This window comes from Pinus tabuliformis, chromosome 3_1 (genome assembly GCF_031772625.1).
Source record: "Pinus tabuliformis cultivar Carrire ecotype Pingquan chromosome 3_1, CPIR1, whole genome shotgun sequence".
Lineage (NCBI taxonomy): Eukaryota > Viridiplantae > Streptophyta > Pinopsida > Pinales > Pinaceae > Pinus > Pinus tabuliformis.
The window spans coordinates 973,620,363-973,640,708 of record NC_142301.1 but is presented as its reverse complement, the minus strand read 5'-3'; positions in this window follow the sequence as shown (position 1 = coordinate 973,640,708).

Genomic DNA, 20,346 nt, shown 5'->3' with positions numbered 1-20,346 from the left:
AGGAGGAGTGTTATCGAGAAATCTAGTGTCTATGTAGAGCTGCTAGTCCCACTAAGATGGGTAGCTATCTTAGAAACAAACAGATTAAAGTCACTCGTTTTTCCTTTATGAGAGAGATATGGGAAAGAAGCAGACAGTACCAACCTCAGTCTTCCGCTTGGCTCCTTGCTCATTTCCTTTCCCCTTTGACAGAATCTCGCCACTGCTTCCTTACTTGTCCAGCTTCAAAGAGCACTTGTAGATTCAAAGCAACATAATACCATCAAAGCATATAGATCTTTCACTGTAAAAAATATAGGATCGGATATATATTGGCCATACAAATGCATATAACAAACATAATATTCAGAGATACACAAGAATATGGAGGAAAACTCAAATAGCTTTTTTAGTAAAAGTCATAGAAGAGAGGATTGCAACCACTTGGTTTGACCTAGTGCCATCCTTCTAGCTTGAAAGCCCTCTTCACCTCACACAAAGCAAGATCACCCAACAATGTCTTCAAGGAGAAACCAGCAGCACCTCTTTGCAAATTACCAAATTCCAACCTTTGGATCTCTTGGATGAGGGATCCATTTATAGATATTTGTAGGGGGGTGAGTCAGCTTCTAGGATTTTGATTAGTGTCATCTCTCTGATAGTTTCGGGTTCCACATGGAGATTTTAGATCTCTTAATCATCCTTGGGTGAACTCAGAGAGGAAAGTGTCAAATGAGCAGTTTCTAGAAGATTCTTTGGGTTTCCACCTAGCAAACTGCTTGTGGCATTTGTCTGCTCTTGCTTATCGCACCCTATGAAAGGGATTTCTAGTATGCATCGCACTTTTTGCATGTGGTAGGTGAGATGCATCGCACCTTTAGCACTGGGCAGCCTGTATGGTCTTACCTTGACCAGTTTTGAGTAGATTTTCATGGAAAACTTCTGGGAGGTGATGTAATCAGCTGACCTTGCTCCTTTAGGGTATGAAACAACACTTTTAGGGACTAAGAAGCCCTTGATTTATGGACATATGTGATTGGGGTTGCAGTGCCCAAATATGTCTATAATAGTTTCCCCCTAAAGCATGAGGTCATAAATCCTTTGATGTTGGGTGAAATGCTTTATAGTGAGGATCTGAGGTTTTTCGCACTGGAAGGTGACCTGTAATAAGATACAATACAATACATTATCTTCATAATATTTTCATGATCTAGCTGAGGTAGGCATTCCCATGCTCAACTTGATAAATTCATTTTCATGTACATAGGACAGACAACCGTCTGTGTGTAGACTGATGATTCTGGTAGAGCCATCATCCCTTAGTTTGGATGATTATCTGTGCAACAATGATGTACATTTGATGTCTTTATTTTCCTGAATATATCACAGCCCGGATGGATGAAACTAGATCCGGGGTCTTCAAAACTCGTTCAATCTTCACCCGAAGTACAAGTCGATCCGTGTGAATAGATGTCCTGATGTCGAACATGGAAAGACATCGCCTGATTACCAGCCAATGATGTAAGCTCTTAACAAACATGAGAGAAATCACCGATAATGATGATGACCCTCAAGGTACTGCAGTACAATTCATGTGGTGTGAATACATGAGTTGATGTTGAACACCACGCAAAATCTTTCAGTCGAAGGCCATTAGTGTAAACCTATCGCTGGAAGTGAGAAACTTGCCATTGAGGCATGCAAGCTTCAAAGTACTAGAAGGGTTGTCCCTAGGTCGGCTTCTTGGATAATGAGCTGATGTCAACAAGAAGTGACCCGTCGTAGGAGGGCATTAATGGATCCCTCATCTATGACATGGAACGGAGAAAATGATTTTGTAGAGGTGAAAACAATCTGATGATACAAGGTTTAGGGTGGTGGCCATGAAAGAATGAAGCGTGAAGGTATTGTAGTGGATGAGACACAAGCTGGGTAGGTGAATTCTCTGAGTGACTTCTCTTGAACATATCGGCGACACTGAAACAGATTGGTAGCATGAACCCCAAAAGTGGATGGTACGGTGGACCAATGGTGATATGACCGGTGAACGGAATAACCCAACCCGACTCAATCATGGTGATGGAGTGAAAGTGTCATGTTCAAGAGCGACTTGCTACCAATAAAGTTTCTTCAAGTTTTCTTCCCAATTTTCCCCAGTGATTTTTGACCAGTACCTCTTTATTTTTGTCAAGCTTGAGGAGGATAACATATTCTTGTTCTATAATTTTCCCTTCGGGCAAACCCATCGCTATGTTTTAACGAGCCTAGCGACAGTGAAACTCGCTCTTGTCTGAATGGACAAGTTTGTCGCTATTGTTTTAACGAGTTTAACGACAAGGATAACTCGGTCCTTTTCAATTTTAGAGAGTCTGAAAAGAGACAGAAAGAAGAATCCAATATTCCTTTTTCGTAACATAATCCCTTAAGTCTGAAAAAGTATAAAACAATGTGAAAGGGATGACTTTTCGATAGTTTTAACGAGCCGAATAAGACAAATGCTCGATCTTTTTGTGTAATAATCCCTCAGGTCCAAAAAGATTAAAATCTAGAGGAGGGATAGCACTTCCAATCACTTTAACGAGCTAGAGAGGCCAATCGCTCGGCAATCTTTTCATATTTTACGAGTGAGATGAAAAGAGCTTAAAGGAGACTCGTTTTTTGAGGAACGAGTGATGTTTTCAGATAGCAGCTGATTCCAAGTAAGGTTTGGAACTTTCCAATCACGGCAGTGTAAAATGGTGGCTAATAGGATCACTCATAATAGCTGTTCCTCAAAAGGGGTAAACAATCAAATGGAGGTGGATGATCAGCAACAACAAAGTGGAGGTGATGGTAAGAACACAACCAAGGCTCAAAAGCTGATGACAATGCATTCACAATGGTTATTTACCAGAGGTGGGTTCGTTTTTTAATGAGCTTAAACTCTGGTGGAACATATTCTCATTGCTAGGTTTAATTTTTAACGAGCTTGAACTTCGCGTAAAACTACTCGTGCCAGTTGTATAATAAGGATGTCTCATCAATAGGTTCATCTTTTAGGGAGATTGCAGCATTCGAAATTATGCTCTGACTCCTTTTGTTATGTAAGTTAGGAACGACCAATCCTACGTGTTTAAAGGGTTAAGAACCTACAAACTAAGAAAATAAATGGTCACTTTTCACTTTCACGCAAAAAGTTTGCATGCCCCCAGGTATAACGAAGTAGAGTTTCCCCACGTTACCCCTCAATTTGTAGACAAAACACTTGTTTTATCGGGAGAGGACTACTTTTCCAGGTTACCCTTCAATTTGCAGACAAGACATTTGTTTTATTGGGAAAGGCCTACCTTCATAGGTTACCCTTCAATTTGCAGACAAAACATTTGTTCTATCGGGAAAGGCATACCTTCTAACAGAGGTATCTTATTTCGGTCTAATCCCATTTTCCTAAATGGACGGGCATGTCAGACCAGTCATATATCCTCTATGGAAACCTACCCTATACTTGAAGTTTTCTTGCCGAAGCAGGCCAGGGTGCATGCCCCCTGGGTTTCAGTCTTGACCACCGAATCACTCGTGCTCATTAGGTGGACAGACTGGAGATTGACGAGACATTCCTTGTGTAAAAATACCTGTTAGGGATGGCATTTGACTATTAGCTATGTGTGAACCGGGGAATAAAAGCTGGTCTATGAGCTGGACCACTCTGCCTTCATGCGGAAAACACATTACTCAAAAGAGTGAGGAGACGATGGCTCCCATGCTATAAATGTAGTCGTGCCCAAGGAGTAGATTGTAATCTAAAGGTATTTAGACAACCATTACGTTCAGATAAACAGTTTTCCTTCTCAAAGTTATAGGCAAATTTGGAAGGATCCTTAACGGCCGACTGGTTCCTTTATCGAAGCCTGTCAGATATCGCATCTCAGGCAAAAGTGATGGCGAACCAAGCGCTTTCCAAGTAGTTGAGGAAAGGATACTCACAGAAGCCCCTTCATCTATGATGGTACCAACCATGACCATTTTGTAAGTTTGCACTATGATTCGAAATGGTACATTAGATGGTAAATGGGGTCTGCCTATTAGATTCCAATCAAAGGAAACAACTAGGTTGCTTGGAGGTGGGACCTAATAAACAACCAGATACAACTCTGACAAATTTCCTTCCTGCAGTAAAGGAATGGGCAGATTGCCCCCATGTTCATTGGAGCCTATGTTTATGAAAAGAATTTGAATGGTGTCATTCTCATTCTCTTCGGTGACTATATCATATGTAGGTAAATCTTCTGAAGTCAAGATGGGGTCGACTACTGTATCAACCTGTTGACTTTGGTCTGATGTGGACTTAGAGGGTTTCTCTTCAATGATAGGTGCTTCGACTGACTCCAAAGGTGGGTCAGTTGGGTTTTCAACTAGCGATGGATTCGGTAAGAGTTTCTTGTACCCCGGAGGGAGTCGCTGTGGTGATACAAGACGATTATCCAAGACTCTTTTAGCTTCGTCCAGGAAGGGACAACGGTGGAGGGCATGGTCGCCTTCACATAGTCTACAGGGAAATTTAGATTTTCCTTTTTGTCCGGTGACTTCGCTTTCACTAGTTGACAATGTACTTTCAACATGATCGTCAGAGGTTGACGACATCGGATTGTGCAAGCGGGGAGACCAGTCCCTTAGGATCCATGGGATGCAAGGACAATCTTGGTGATAGTGTTCTCCTTTGCAGATGACACATGGAGATTTAGGTTTGGATGGTGCAGTGTGTGGATTTTCGCCAGATGATGTATGGTTGCCCCTTTTTTCTGTTGACTCCTTCTTCTTCTTCTTAGTTACTTGGATTTTAGTTTTACTATCTTTACTAAGCTAAGAGGAAGAAGGAGAGGGAGAGACAAACAAAGTAGAAGGTTGGGGGGAAACTCTGGTATCATCTAGTTGCTAATTCGATTATTCAGGAATCACGGTGCTTTGAATGATAGAAGTCGAGAAAAGCCATACTGGCAAGCCAATTGTCAGTCCTGGAAGGGACAATGTGGCCATATGAGGTGCACCAATATCTCCCCAAGAGGAGAAAGGACTAGGACATCCCTCGAGGGGAAATCCTTGGTTGGTGGACTCCATTTTCTCAACCTAAGACCAACAAGGGAACAGTGATGTTATTCTGATTAAAATAAATTTTAGACGCTTTGACACAACTTGCTTTTTCAATTTTTAAGAGTCGAGAAAAAGCTAAAGATTACTCTAGTCGCTTTCAATTTTTAATGAGCCTGAAGTGACAAGTGCTCAGATGGACCTTTTCCTTTAAGGAGTCTGAAAAGGAATGAAAGAGACTGCTCTGGAAATCTAGACAAAGGGATTACCAAACCAATCGCAAAACTGCAGAATACTTTTTACGGTACAGCAGTCAATCTTCCCGAATGCTGTGTTCAGTGCATTGCGATTGATAGGATGGCAGACACGACTTCCTAAGGATAAAGGATATAGCCTATTGTGGTCTCCCAATATATACTCGACGGTACGTGGGAGCACAAGTCCATACTAGCACTTATCGGCTCAAAGAGGACGAATCACCCAACCTACGATGAAAGCGACAGTTACCAGGCTTTACGACGCTGGAATACATCTCTAGCCTAGACTTCTAGATGTTGTGTGTTAGGTTCCAAAGCATTTTTATGTTCATTAAATTTATTTTACAGTTGATCTTTCTTAAGAAATTTTCCTTTCAGGTTCACCGCGTGATGTAGATATACAATTCCTAAAATGCAATCTACGATGATAAACAGTCATTTAATCTTCTTTGTGCAATGAAAATCCTAGCAACTAAGGAAAGAGAAATGAAATCCTTTCAACATAGAGTAGAGAGCACACACTAGATGCACTATCCCAAATCAAAATCAACAAGCAGTCTAAATGCAAATGCACGTGCATGTATTTGTTTTCCGCTTTCTTAATGTGTGAATGACAAAAAGAATGCTAAATACAAATCTGAACTATTCTTTCTTTCAAAGCGACAATACTAACGATTTTCTTTTCAAAAATGAAAAGGAGACAAGACGACACTTTTACGATTTTGAATTGAAAACTACTTTCGACACTTGAAATACTACTAATTTAGATCAAATACAATAATAACAGTATAATCGACTATCAAGAACAATGGGATTCTTTTCTTTGATCGAAAATGACACTTGCGACACTTCTAAATCAAAAGACGACAATTCGATTAAGCTATTTCTTTGTAAAACAGAACTGTAAATGGCGCACGATACATAAAAACATTCACAATTCTTTGTATAATAGAGGTTGGATGATGCAAAGAAGGGGGTTTCAACAATGGTCTACTGATCACAGACAGCAAAACTCCTGAATAGAACTGAAGACAATGAAGAAAGAACCAAAATCTGGAGGCAGATCTAGCCTTGTCTGATCATCGCACCTGCAACACAAGGAAACAACGATGCATCCCACCTACTACACATGGAAGGTGCGATGCATCCAAATTTCCCAAAGGAGAGGGTGTGATGGTCAAGGAATGAGACTTTAACTTAGTTTTTGGTGACAGTTTGCAGTTTCGTCCAAGGATTTAGGCCGAGAAAATGATAGTCAGTAACTATAAAGTATAGGGTTGATCTAATGAGGTTACTCAAGCTACCTCTAGGGCACTTAGGATGTTTGTAAGTCAATTGTTCAGTTCATAAAAAAAACCCGGAGATTGAATAAAGCAGCATTGATCTACTTTGCACTTGCATAGCAAATGCAGTTCGAAGGCTAGCTGGCTTGACTTCAGGCTCCGTCTGTGGTTTATGAATCAAACAAATAGAGACAAGCAATCAAACTAATCGATCCCCAGCGGAGTCGCCATTTTGTTATCGGGAAATCTAGTGTCTATGCAGAGCTGCTAGTCCCACCAAGATGGGTAGCTATCTTAGAAAAAAACAGATTAAAGTCACTTGTTTTTCCTTTATGAGAGAGAGATGGGAAAGAAGCAGAGAGTACCAACCTCAGTCTTCCGCTTGGCTCCTTTCTTGTTTCCTTTCCCATTTGACAGAATCTCGCCACTGCTTCCTTACTTGTCCAACTTCAAAGAGCACCTGTAGATTCACAGTAGCATAATACCATCAAAGCATAGAGATCTTTCACTGTAAAAAATATAGGATCAGATATATATTGGCCATACAAATGCTTATAACAAACATAATATTCAGAGATACACAAGAATATGGAGGAAAACTCAAATAGCTTTATTAATAAAAGTCATAGAAGAGAGGATTACAACCACTTGGTCTGACCCAGCGCCATCCTCCCAGCTTGAAAGCCCTCTTCACCTCACACAGAGCAAGATCACCCAACAATGTCTTCAAGGAGAAACCAGCAACACCTCTTTGCAAATTACCAAATTCCAAACTTTGGATCTCTTGGATGAGGGATCCATTTATAGATATTTGCAGGGGAGTGAGTCAGCTTCTGGGATTTTGATTAGTGTCATCTCTCTGATAGTTCCTGGTTCCACATGGAGATTTTAGATCTCTTACTCATCCTTGGGCGAACTCAGAGAGGGAAGTGTCAAATGAGCAGTTTCTAGAAGATTCTTTGGGTTTCCACCTAGAAAACTGCTTGTGCCATTTATCTGCTCTCGCTCATTGCACCCTATGAAAGGGATTTCTAGTATGCATTGCACTTTTTGCATGTGGCAGGTGAGATGCATCACACCTTTAGCACTGGGTAGTCTGTATGGTCCTGCTTTAACCAATTCTGAGTAGATTTTCATGGAAAACTTCTGGGAGGTGATGTAATCAGCTTACCTTGCTCCTTTAGGGTATGAAACAACACTTTTAGGGACTTAGAAGCCCTTGATTTATGGACATATGTGATTGGGGTTGCAGTGCCCAAATATGTCTATAACAAGGAGAGACTACAAGAAGGTCAGAGGATGTGAAGGCTTTTAGAAAGGCTTTCTTAGACATGGAAGAAATGGTGAAAGTCCTCTATGAAGAGAGGAATACCAAATTGTAAGGTCAAAACTCTAGACCTTCAAGAGGAGAATGTTCTCCAAGGGAAGAAGGTAACAAGAATGGTGATAAACCACCATCTTCTCCACAATATTCATGTTTTTATAGAACTATTATGCAAGATGATAGTGTAGAAAGTCCCTCGAAGAATGTAGATGGAAAAGTTTATACCTTTTGTCCACATGATGTGGAAGATGAGGTTCTACCAGCACCCAAATCTGAGGATCTGAAAGAAGAGAGCCAAAGAGTCCAAGAGGACACATCTTGAATCAAAAGGGAAATCGAAAAATCTTCATGTGTCAATTGAAAGATGAAGAAAATGGTAAGAATTTACGTGCTTCTTCCTTATGCGAAAGTGTTGATGTAAATTCATTTGCAACTTTTGAAAAACATAGTAAAGGCATTGGATCCAAGATCTTAAGATGGGTTACAAGGGAGGAGGTCTTGGAGTAAAACAACAAGGCATTAAAAATCCAATTGAGGCTAAGAAGAGGCCTAAATACCAAGGCTTAGGCTATGTTGCAAAACAAGAGTGGTCTTCTAGCGATATTTCATAGATATCGTGTTCCTTTTTCCGTAAGAAAGGATAGAAGGAGGAAAGATGTTGGGAGTTGCATCCAGAAATGGTTCCAGCTTGGTTCCTCAAGTGTAAGGAGGACTTACAGTCCAAAACATCTCCAAAGGGAGATGTAAAAGATGAATAAGAAGGAAATTTGAGTTATTCTTGCCACACAAGTTCCTCAAGCAGGTAGCATAAGCCAAAGGACAACAAACAAAAGTATAACCATTATGTTAATTCGAATGTTGTTAGTTTGAATGTTGTTCATTATGGAAAACAACATGCAGATTTGAATAACATGTTGAGGAAAATGTTTCCATGCACATTTTTCCTTTCATCTAACCATTGTGTAGACAAGTGCGATAAAAGGAAAGAAATCATCAAGAAGATGTTTATGTCTACTGGAATTGAGACCAAAAGGATAAAATCTCATCCAAGGATAAAGGAAAGTGAGTCGAGAGGATCTCAAAAGAACTTTTGTATTCACTGCAATATCAATTGACATTGGGTCGAGAAGTGTTTGAAATTGTTTCCACAACTTCATCCTAGTAAGGGCAAGTAAATCATGCAAGCACCAGAAGAGGAAGCGAAAAAAGAAAAATTGGCGCAAGGTGCGACCATCCCTGAGGAAGCTTTAGAAGAAGAGAAAGTTCAAATAGAGGGTTCATTCACCTAGTTGGGTAAGAAATGGGCGGACTATTTGTCCAACTTAAGTTTGTAAATTTTTGTTTTTCACTAGTTTCATATCCCCATAGTTGGGTAATTTGTAAAAGTGATGTTCATAAATAAATCACTTATATGCAACAGTGTTTTATTTAAGCATTACATTTCTAGTATTTCTTGTTGATAGTCAATTTTAATGGATACATTTCAAAGTCAAGTTTATTCCATTTTGTAAAATGCATTTCTACTTGTAGTTTGAAAAAGCATTTCAAAAATATTGTATGAGTAGTTGCAGCACATTTAGTATGTTCCAAATGTGTGTACCACTCAAGTTATAAAATTATTCACTATGTGAAGCTTGTTTGGGTTCATTTGGTAAAGCTTTTAGGATCTTATCCTTGATAAGTATTTTGCTGATAAGCAATTCCAAGGTGCTCATGTTCTTGGAATTCTTCTTGGGAAGGATGTTGCCGTGGATGGCCATAGTGACATGGATAGGTGTTGGCTCATCTCTTATGGCTCATAAGAACAAAGGTGAAGGAGCAGGAAGGATGACTTGTAGGACACTTGCGGTGTAGACAAAGTGCAGAGCAGTTGCAGATTATTTAATGCTTTTGGAGACCAAAAGTTTTTTAGTGGGGAACAGTGATTAATAGATCAAAATTTGCCAAAAATTAAAAGTGCTAGAATCTTTATAATCTTAGCTTCAGATCAAAGATCTTGTCATTCTAAATCCAACGGTGTGAACGAAACACAAATCCAAGCTCGTATGCAGAAGTTAGAGCAAGTCAAAGTTCATGGTTGACTTGCATCGTGACATGGCAGGATTGCATGACATGGAAAATCCCTTCAGCGAATTAGGAGGCACCAACTTGTAGGTTTCCATTAGCCCCCACATATCGCATATAAGAGAAAAAGACAGGTCGACATCAAAGAATTGGTCCCCAGCACAGAGTAGGTTGCAATGCACTACGATCGCAATCACATATCACATAATGTTAAGAATCAGCCCTCGACACAGTGAGGGTTGGATGTGATATATCGCAATCACATATCGCACCCAATACCCGTCGATATATATATGTCACCACTGATAATGTCGATTGCAATTTTCTATGGGGAACTTCCAGACTCGATATTGTTATACATTGTATTTTATAACCCCGGTGAGTTCACTGCTATCGCAATGTATGGACTTTCATATCCGTTGAGGGAAAGTGACGATTACGATAGGACTAATGGATGCAATGTTTTATGCATTGAGATTAATAATCATGGTGGGTCCGTGTTATCACAGAACACAAGTTGGGTTAATATGCCGAAGGTTTAAGTGTCGATTGCGATTACGATAGGGTTCTCGGATGCGATATGTTATATGTTGTATTTAAAAATATTGGTAGGTCTAGAGAATGCCTGAAGTAAGGGTTTGTATGTCATGGAATTCGTTGATTGCGATATTGGACAGGGCTGCGAAACCATATCCTTTTCCACCAGACCACCAATTCGCATGTGACCACACAGACCTTAACCACGAGATAGGCAGGAATGATGGCAGAATTGTTGATTTCGGGAGAACCACCAGTTTTAACTGTGGATAATGAATTTAACTGGAAATAAGCCAGATTTGGAGGAGAAAACTGTGGAAAGGCTTAAGTAAGTCATAACTAAGGCAATTTTTAACCAAATGGTATGGAAAAAGAGGTTAGATTGCCATTTTTGGACATTCTTAACTTATTGGAACATGTTTCAGGATCAAAGGAGCACTTATGGATAGGACTTTTTGCAAAGTGAAGCCTATGGGTGCCCTAGTCAACCAGAGTGTTGATTCAGTTTATGGAGGAGTTCCAAGATGGATATGACCTTGTAGGGGTCTTCCAACCTCCATATGTTTTCTACAGCAGCCATTACAACAGTGTTTTAGATTTATTTCTTCTTTGCTCTATATGTGTATGGAGAAAGAGACTTGTTTAAGTACTTCAAGTGGATTGTTGTACTCCTTTATGCTCTTGGAAGTTGGAGTATGGGGTCTTTATTTGAGAGTCCTTACCTTGCTGATTGTTTCATGACTAACTATAGGTTGTCATGTGTTTAGAGTGAGAGGTCTTTGCAGAAGAATGTTTCCTTGAAGAGGAAATTAGCCATTGAATAATTTTGAGCATAATGAGAAGGGTTCATGCCTTCAGAGCTAATACAACTAGATGTAGACTAGGAGGGGTGAACCCCTTTATAAATGGATGGTGTATTATTGTTTGATACATGATTCCATTCAATGTTTTGGTTTCATGTTTTAAGTTTTCTTCATGAAACTAACTTAAGCAAAAACACATAAATGCATGCTTTTACTTGCTGTTTTGGAGTACAAACCTCAAGCACATTTTTTATATTTTGATAAGGGGAATTAGCACAACATTACTAATCTGCCCCAATTCAGATCAATTACTTCCATCCACCTATTAGGCGTATGATTATCTCTACAAACTTTAACTCTAAGAATGATCTCTTAAATTTGGTTGATATAATATTCGTCCTACATGTTTGATGCATTCTATCATGCAATGCATAATACAAATAAACATGAAAGCATGATAACAATATATAAACTCATTAGCATTGAACTTCAAGTCTAAATGCATGAAATAACATATTGGAAAACATAGTGTAATTGCATGAAAATAACTATTTGTAGAATTCAAATGTTACAATCAGCCATATGCCATGGTGCTCATAATCTCTTAGAAGTAGGTTAACCACAAACCAAGGCTATGAATCTAGTAAGGCAAAGGATTCCTAAATATAACTATGCCTTATACTATGAACTAAATGTGTTTAAATAAAAGTAATCAAATCCCAACAACACTCCAAAATATGGTCCAACATTCCCCATCATCTTGCACAATGAAAGGTAGTGTGCCCCCCTTTGTTTCCTCTACAATCCCTCAAGGTACACCATAAACCAAGAATTTTCCCTCAAGGGTCTATAGGTAGCCTCCAAGCCAACATAGGAATACTTATCCTTATGATTATCCATCAAAGGATTTGTCCTAACCCAAAGGTAAGTGCACACCTAGATCAATCTATCATCTACATGGTAACATAATGATCGGGTCACACCCTTCTTCTCTTGGGAAATGAAATATCCCCCATTGTAATAAAAAAATGATTAAACGTAATGATGGACTAACACTAAAAGTTATCAATTTTATATGCATGCACCTTTTTTGACAAGTTTCACTTAATAAAGTCACTTAAGGACTGATAATAAAAACATGTGAAATTTTTGAATTTAGGCTCAAATTAATAATGGGGTATCCCTTTAGTCTTAAGACCCTCTTCACTTAGCTATTAGCTGACTTTCCCACTTGTGAAGGGGCATAGCCCCCTATCTCTCTTGTCTAACTTTGTCTACAACAATGGTGCATTTTTATTAACATGCATGTGATTAGATATTTACATATGTAGGCATGTCATACTCTAGCATGTAGGCTCATCAATTTAAAATCACATACATATTATGGCCTCAGAACATATATCCATATGCATGTTGACATAAATGCATATGTACATGGGCATGCAAGCCCCTAAATATTTATTGGCTCACAAACCTTGAAATGACATGTAAAATATATGTAGGGTCATATTATGGGTGTTACAATCATCACAATGCTAACAATTATAACAACCCCATTGACCTTCCCACTATCTTCTAATTGATTAGTTAAAAGCATGAAACACTAGTAGTCTGAGTGTCAAATAATCTCTTACCCACATACCCATCACAGGTATCAACAGTAATATTTCTAGCTAATTTCAATTTAGGTTTGATGATGCTTGTAGCCTCTCTTACAAAATATTGCTGACTTCAATTTCTCATGAACCTTCTATTCTTTATTTTTAAACATGCAAGGCAGGTGGTTGGAAATGGTGATTGTTTGATCCTACCTGGTTTCATTCATTAGTTAATACATAAGATCATCTTAGACCTATTTGTGGAAATGTTCTTATAACTACCAAGATACCTTCATCCTTAGAAAGAACTTCCTCACTACTCACCATATCACTATCACGACAACCTTCCCCATTATAATCCTTTACTATAGATATATCTATGATTTTCCAATGAGATTGAACTTCACTACCTACAATTCTATGCTCACTACCTGTGGTATCCTCTCTTGATAATTCTTCCACAACATTGCATCTGTTTTTGGCCTTTCCTCTCCTTGTACAATCCTTTTTTATAAACCGAGACAATACTAAGAAGGTGGGTGAATTAGCAATGTGAGAATTTGAAACTTTATTTCACAAAGTAAAGAATACAAAAAAACCAACAATCTCCATAAAAAGAATTCAAGTAAGCATAAAAACAAGAAGCATATATGCAACATACAAATACTTCAATCTTATTCTCAATTGATTTTGCATAGGCAAGCTTGAACTTGATATTACATCAATTGTCAGGATTCAACCTACTTGAGAGCTACAACCCTAAAATGTAGGATTCTCACTCTCCAACCTGAAGGAAGCTAATATTCCCTGGTTTATTAGCTACTACTTAAAGGAGATACAACCACTAAGTTTATCAACTACCACTGAAAGGAGATACTAACCCTGAGTTTATCATCTACCACTAAAAGGAGCTACTGCCCCTGATTTATTAGTTGTTCCTAAAATGAGAACCAACCCTAATTTTTTACCAACCACTACTAGAAGGAGCTATAACCCTTGAAATGAAAGATCCAACTTCTTTTCAATGTTAACTCATCTTTCATACACTACTTCTTCTCTCCTCACAACTCAATCCCTTATGTGCATAGATAGAATATTGTTTTCCCCCTCTTAACCACCTTGTTTCCTACATATCTAAACCACCTCAAATAAAAAATATCACCATTGAAACACCTTCCACAATTTCTCTAATATCTGATCCTATGATCAATTCATCACCACCAACAACAACTGCAACAACGGGTATATTGTCGTGCTGATTCAATTCTTATTATAATGAATTTGAGCTGATATTTTTAGGTTTTAGCTTTACTTATATTTAGCTCATAATTTAAACTTAATTGAGATTCAATATTGATTTATTCTTGTTTTTCCACTTCAACTAAGTATTTTTGAAGTGCACTAATATGCTTCAATCTCTGATATACTTTCTTGATCTCAAAATTTAAGCTAATTAGTTGATTTTCACAATTCTATAATTTTTACAAGATTTAGCAGAGGTTTTATCTACAATTCTAATTTTGGTGAACTGTTAAACTACCAAATATGCGACTAAATCTTTCCATGCAACCAAATAGCTGCCACCTCATTCATGCATGCATGTTATATCAACTTTAGTGCACTGCTAGTTTAGCAGAATAGCACCAACTATGGCACATAACACCAAAATTGTTGACCTGTTCATACCAATTAAAATTACACCCACGCTCTTAGTAACATGAAACCACACATATAACTTAGTCCTAAAGAATATTTAGCCCCTAGCCTTTTAATCAATGTTGTATATCAACATAACGCTTGGTAACAAAACCACACATATAATCATGTCCTTGAGTGTGCCTTTATACCCTGGTGTTTTTCAATTGATCACCTTCGTAAAATTTTGGCATGCAGCCACCGAGGTTACTTGTCAAGTGGGACAACCTTTTGATTGGTTTGTTACTCCACATTATGCATTATTTTGTATGCCACCTCATCATGGCACCCCGTCACCCTAGAGTGTCAAACTCGAGCTCCAAAGGAAATTGTGATGAATTCATAACTAGGGTGATGTGTCCCTATGGGACCACCCACTACATTCATGGGGAAATAAGAAAATATTTCAATATTCTAAGCATTGATGTCATGCTGATGTCACCTCATGTAACATGGCCTCTTAGGATTTGTCCACCTGTCCCCTCGAAATGGTCCACTTGTCAACCTAAAACCATTGAAAATGAGTATCATGCATCCATTTCAGTCTTTCCATGTGTCCTATGCTGAGACAACTTCCCATGTTGTCCTCCATGTTAGCTTCACCTATCTATTACTTCATCCTTCTTAGCCAATCCACACTCACCATTTGTCTACCATTTGTCCTCTTCTCATTGGCTCATGCCATTGGCCAAAGCCATGTCACAGTGCTAGATAACCCTTTGGGTGTTGGAAACCTATTAAACCCTATGGAAGTTCATCACTTGAATTGATCCTGGTTGTGAATTTGGATTATCCCCCACCATTGGATCCCTTTTGGTGCAAGACAATGCGTTAACCATTGTGCAATTATCCTCCTGATAGCCATCGATCTTTTATCACTTGTAACATTCACCCACTACCTGGGCCATAGTTCAACTATCAACCTTTTCCAATAGCTCTACCAATCTTGGAAAAATACTAAAACATCACCAAGTCTAGAGATAGATAGACCCAACACAAAGTTGGGATTTTCACCTTTGACTTTTAACTTGCAACTTTGACTGGGCATATCTTTTGATCCAGGAAGCCTTTTTGATACTTTGATGTACTTTTGGAAAAAACTTTCCGAGAACTATCCATCTATGTCATTTCCAAGTACATCTAATATGATATTTTATACTTAAAATATCTCCAAATTCTATGCTCCAGAAAACTTGCATAAAATTATTCTTGACCAATCCATGACTGATATGAAAATGGGGCACTTAGGCTTCTTGTCTAATTTACAAGAACCTCTCCCCCTTCCAAAGCTTAATATATTCCCAAGTCTGATTGATTAACCAATGCGGAATTAAAAATGCTTGAAAATATAGGTGTGTGCTAGTATTTGTTTTTAACTGATTATATGCTTTAAATTATGTTCTTGTGTTGTAAGTTGATGTGCTTAAACTGATATATAAATACATATAACAGTAAATAATGCAGCAGTAAACAAACACATAAGACAACAATTTAATTTGGGGTTCACCCAAAACTCTTGGGCTACATCTCCGTGAGCTCTAGTTAACTCAACCAGGCTCTCTAGGATTATGGAAAAGTCATTTTTACAAGCTCTTGTCTCAACTCCACTATTTTCCCTAGAAACAATGGGTTTAGGCACCATATTATCCCCAGCTCTTGAAGCTCTCGGTTTTCTGGCTCTCAGCTCTTGCTCTCACTCTTGGCTCTGGCTCTGGCTCTGGCTCTTTACCTCTGGCTTCTTTGGCTCTCTACAATGTATAGCTCTCTGGCTTTCCACTTGAACTCCAAATGACTCCCTTGGCTGCTCTGCGCTTCAGCTTTTGCTTTTTGCCTCTTGCTTTCTGTGCTACTACTCTCAATTGAGCTCTTTCAGACCGCTGCGCTACCTTCTTTTGCTTCGCTTTCTACTTATGCTCGGTTTCATCAACAACTCCAACAACCCCCTCTGTCTCTGACATTCATGGCTTTTTAAGCCAACAGGAAATGTCTATTCGTTTCCTCTTCTTGGGATCTCTAGCTCCCGGCCTCTGTTCGCTCGAATCCCCTTCTAAGCGTTAGCAATCATGGCATAACGTCTCTAGGGAAGGCGGCCACCTATTTTGCAACAGAAGGGACCATCGGGCCTTTGAAATCCCTAAAAATAGTGTTCTCTGTTTGTACAGGGAAACAATGTAAACATGGGAAAAACTCACCAAACAGTAGTTTATTGGACTTCAGATACCCTTAAATCTACTTTATACTTCTATTAGGTCTGCCTGTAATTTCTTATTGCATGTCTTAGTGCCCGTTTCGTGGTTTCCCTTTGTATTTAAAAAAATACATTAAAATAGTTAAAATATCACAAAACGGCTTTTATGGCGGACTTGAAACATTTATGAAATGGCATTCATAACCTTGTCGGGTCTGGATATATATATCACAAGTCACATAGGTATCGGTCCTCGCTCCATGGTGTTGATCCTTTGTGTAGCTCCGATGCAATATTGCGATGCGATTGCAATCGTATATCGCATAGACCCAGGGTTTGTCCATATGGCATGGCCTATGCCGACGCGATCTGCTGATGTCGATATCGGTGATCGCAATATCGCTTGGCCCGGGGTCCCGCTTTAAGCCCCATGGCATGGCCATCGCTGATGCCGATCCGCTGATATCGGCGATCGACATATCAATCATTCCAGTCCTTATGTTATATACACACACCTGCCTCCGACCCAATATTTTGGGGATCAACCATCTAGGGTGCTTCCCCTTTTTCACTTAAGTCCGCCTTAGACCTCCTCCGATGTGATTTTCATCATAATGCCTTTTAGGCCATTTTTTTGAATATTTGCCTCTTTTTCCAAAGAACCCATGCATCTTCCTTTTGCGATAACTTCTACATCCTAAGTCCATTTTTGCCCATTCAAGTTGCAATAGATTCAGAAGGAAAGGATCTCTGCAATGGGGCTATTTCCATGAACTTCCTTGGACTTTCATTTTCCTCAGTGAGGAACACTTAGACTTAGGAGTCTATCCAAAATCCATTTTGGATCACGCCTTCCCACTAAAAGAACTTTTGGCCTCCAAAAGACTGATATACTGATCTAAACAGTAAATGAGATTAACTCACCCTCTTCCTTCAGCCTCCCTACACTTGCCTTGCATAGTGCCTTTAACCAAAGTTTATGACCACTTCCCTTCTAGATGGGCTGGTCTTCCGGGGAAGAATTGTCTTCCTCCTTGCCTTTCTGCAGAACTTCTGCTGAAATGGTTATAGAAGGTAGTTTGAGCTTCTCCGCCTTGATCATTGATCCAAGGTGGTTGAAACAAATGTGAAGTACATCTGCTCCACAAAACTTTCATTTGTACCTGTTTGACACACTGTCAACAACAACTGTTAACAACAAAAGGAATACAAACAACAACTGGATGGACTAAACTCCTGCTTCAACAAAAGAAACAGATTTCACATCTTGTGAACACCTCCATGTCTTACATCTGCATACAAATGATGGACTAGACAACAAGCCCACAAAACATACCTTTAAAACAAATTACCCTTCAAGTCAAGCATGTAGAAAAAGACCATTAGGACTCTTTTCAAAAGATGAAACATTTCATCATTATCTCCATCTTGGAGACTAAGTAATCTTTCCCCAAGTCAATATTACATGTATGTTTAAAGCAATCAACCCTTCAAGTTAATTACACACACATGTTCAAATACAAGGAAAACATCAACATCCCTATGTTCATGCACATCATGCTTATGCATGCATTTCATCCTTCAACTTTCACTTAAGTACATTGTACTTTTGAAGCTGAAATGAAATCTAATGTTGCAACAACAAAGTGAGTCTCCCACTCAATCTTTTCCATTCACCATCTTGGTAGAAACCTGCAATTTGCATCTCATCAACAAAGGAATGCAAATAGATGCATCAATAGACATCCAATCCTTAATTGGAAAAGAACTCTAACCACATCTTACAAATCTAGTTCAAAGGTCTTTCCTTTGTCTACACATCAGCATCAACATGTGAATTATTCTGAGACACATCATTCATGGAAACTTCGTTTCCATTTATGCCATATTCTCTTTCCACTTTCTCCAACTTTTGTGGAATAATTGTTGGATTCAGAGTCCAACACCTTTTAGCAAGATGCGCTTGCTTATGGCAGTAAGTGCAACACGTGCATCCTCTTGATAGCATGATTTGCCTTGTCCAATGGACCTTCGGCTCTTCGCTTCTTTTCCTTCAAAAGTTTCCTGTATGTGGTCATTCTCTTCCAACATCTAGAAACATGATGGTTATCCAAACCACAAAAGGAACATTCAATTCTCTTCCCATGCCTATGTGGAAATTTATCATGCTTTGGAAAATCAAAAGGAATATGATTAGAACCAGATTTATACCTACCTCTTTCACCTGTATTGCCTTCATGAGGAGGTGAAGCAAATGAAGAAGTGGCTCCCTTTGGAACACCATCAATCTCTTCAAGGCTGTTAGAGTTTCCACAACTCTCTGGTTCAAGTGTGTGCTTCTGAACACCTGCATCCTGCAAGTGAAATTTCAAGCCATTTCATTCCTACTGAACACAATCTTCATACTCTGTAATGAAAATCTTTCTTGGAGTTGTTTCAATGGCCTTCATGGCAGCTTTGAAACTCCCTCCATAACACTGTCCATAGCCAAGACCCAAATAGTTAGGCCTTTCCTCAACCATTATTGGTTCAACAATACCTTGTGCATACTTTCCCATGCCCTTTCCTTCATAGCCCATCTTGGACATTAGCTTGGAACCTATGCCTCTAGTATGATTTTCAAAAGAACCAGTATAAGCATTCTTAGAAGAATTTGAAGACAAACTGGAATGGTTTACCTCTTCTTCAAGCTGATACTTGAGTAAGGTTTCTTTGGCAACAAAGAGCTGTGACTCCAACTCATGCATCCTTTTCAGGTTCATATTTGCAATAAGAAGTTGCCTCTCCATTTCCTACAGTCTGTCAAAAAGCAACTACTTCTCTTCCTTCATGGAATTCAGCTACTCTCTAAGTATGCTACTCTTCCACCCATCCTCATACATTTCTCTCACCTTTTCCATCATGATGAAGAAGTATTGCTTCATGTCTTCATCAAAGAGTCTTGTGATGCAAGAGGAATTTGAGGATACACTTGTAGAAGTTTTCATTATTCCAATGAACAAAAGAACTTCAAACAAGATTAACAAAGAGCTTATTTAAGAAACCTTTTGCAACAAACCTTTTGTGCTTTAAGGACTGCCTTAAGGTCCTTTGGGATAGAAGAATGCCTTTAGCCCTTATTCCTTCTTGTCCTTCATGGACTGAGCTATCAATAGCTTTCCCTTCACCTCTACAAACTCAAAAAATAGTCAGTTTGTAAAATAAGCATACAATCAGCCTCTTGATATTCAAACACCTTTCAAACAAGCAATCTTTGCTTTGTCAATCAAGCATTTTGATATAACCTTCTTTGAAGGTGGGGTTAACCAAACCATGCTTTGATACCGGCTGATCTGAAAATGTGGCACTTAGGCTTCTTGTCCAACTTACAAGAACCTCTCCCCCTTCCAAAGCTTAATATATTCCCAAGTCTTATTGATTAAACAATGCAAAATTAAAAATGCTTGAAAATATAGGTGTGTTCTGGTATTTGTTTTTAACTAATTATATGCTTTAAATTTTGTTGTTGTGCTGTAAGTTGATGTACTTAAACTGATATATAAATACATATAATA